We start from the raw sequence: 1,910 nt of genomic DNA, 5'->3' as shown, positions 1-1,910 counted from the left end.
GAGAGAGAAAGAGAAAGCAAGAGAGAGAGAGAGAGGCTAAACACAGAGCTCTGAGAGAGAGAGAGAGAGAGAGAGAGAGAATACAAGAGAGAGAGGCTAAACACAGCTCTAGAGAGAGAGAGAGAGAGAGAGAGAGAGAGAGAGAGAGAGAGAGAGAGAGAGGCTAAACACAGAGCTCTGAGAGAGAGAGCAAGAGAGAGAGAGAGAGAGAGAGGCTAAACACAGAGCTCTGAGAGAGAGAGAGAAAGCAAGAGAGAGAGGTTAAACACAGCTCTGAGAGAGAGAGAAAGCAAGAGAGAGAGAGGCTAAACACAGCTCCGAGAGAGAGAGAAAGCAAGAGAGAGAGAGAGAGAGAGAGAGAGAGAGAGAGAGAGCTAAACACAGAGCTCTGGGAGAGAGAGAGAAAGCAAGAGAGAGAGAGGCTAAACAGCTCTGAGAGAGAGAAAGCAAGAGAGAGAGAGGCTAAACACAGCGCTCTGAGAGAGAGAGAAAGCAAGAGAGAGAGAGAGTCTAAACACCGAGCTCTGAGAGAGAGAAAGCAAGAGAGAGAGAGAGAGAGAGAGAGAGAGAGAGAGAGAGAGAGGCTAAACACAGAGCTCTGAGAGAGAGAAAGCAAGAGAGAGAGAGAGTCTAAACACCGAGCTCTGAGAGAGAGAAAGCAAGAGAGAGAGAGAGAGAGAGAGGCTAAACACAGAGCTCTGAGAGAGAGAGAAAGCAAGAAAGAGAGAGTGAGAGAAAGCAAGAGAGAGAGAGGCTAAACACAAAGCTCTGATAGAGAGAGAGAGAAAGCAAGAGAGAGAGAGGCTAAACACTGAGAGCTCTGAGAGAGAGAGAAAGCAAGAGAGCTCTGAGAGAGAGAAAGCAAGAGAGAGAGAGAGAGAGAGAGAGAGAGAGAGAGAGAGAGAGAGAGAGAGAGAGAGAGAGAGGCTAAACACAGAGCTCGGAGAGACAGAGAAAGCGAGAGAGAGAGAGAGAGAGAGAGAGAGAGAGAGAGAGGCTAAACACTGAGAGCTCTGAGAGAGAGAGAAAGCAAGAGAGAGAGAGAGGCTAAGCACAGAGCTCTGAGAGCTCTGAGAGGCTAAACACAGAGCTCTGAGAGAGAGAGAAAGAAAGAGAGAGAGAGAGGCTAAACACTGAGAGCTCTGAGAGAGAGAGAAAGCAAGAGAGAGAGAGAGGCTAAACACAGAGCTCTGAGAGAGAGAGAGAGCAAGAGAGAGAGAGAGGCTAAACACAGAGCTCTGAGAGAGAGAGAAAGCAAGAGAGAGAGAGAGGCTAAACATAGAGCTCTGAGAGAGAGAGAAAGCAAGAGAGAAAGCAAGAGAGAGAGAGAGAGGCTAAACAGTCAGAGCTCTGAGAGAGAGACAGGCTCAGTAGCCAGCTATAGCTGAAACACACACCTATTGGGGGATAGTAGAAAGGGGATCGATGCAATGTACCGTAAAAATAGAAAGACTCAAAACATCATGATTGTGTAATGCAATCTTTACAAGTAGTGCATCTAACCTGATATCTGGTGTTTGGAGGGTGTTTGAATGTAAACCCAGTGTAAGTGTTATGATACACAGTGTTTGAAAACATAAAATAAGTACACTGAAACACCTAAAGTGGTTCTTCAATCTGGTGAAGACATACATAGGTGTTTGAAAACACTTTTGGGAGGTTTCAGTGCATGTAAAAGGTAGTCCCTCATACAATCAAATGGTTAAGAAATGAAAATGGTTTATAGCCTAAATATTGATTCACAATATAGGCCTATGGAGAATAGTTATTTAACTACTTCAGCAGGCATAGTTAATCACAGTATCCAATCCAGTAATAGTAACTGGTGGTTTGACAGCAAGTATTACAGGATACTGTAATTCTACCATTAATAGTCAAATTTTGTCGGGAATGGGTTGTCTCATCATTTA

This window comes from Oncorhynchus keta, chromosome 24 (genome assembly GCF_023373465.1).
Source record: "Oncorhynchus keta strain PuntledgeMale-10-30-2019 chromosome 24, Oket_V2, whole genome shotgun sequence".
NCBI classification, from domain to species: Eukaryota; Metazoa; Chordata; class Actinopteri; order Salmoniformes; family Salmonidae; genus Oncorhynchus; species Oncorhynchus keta.
This window is presented reverse-complemented; position numbering follows the sequence as displayed.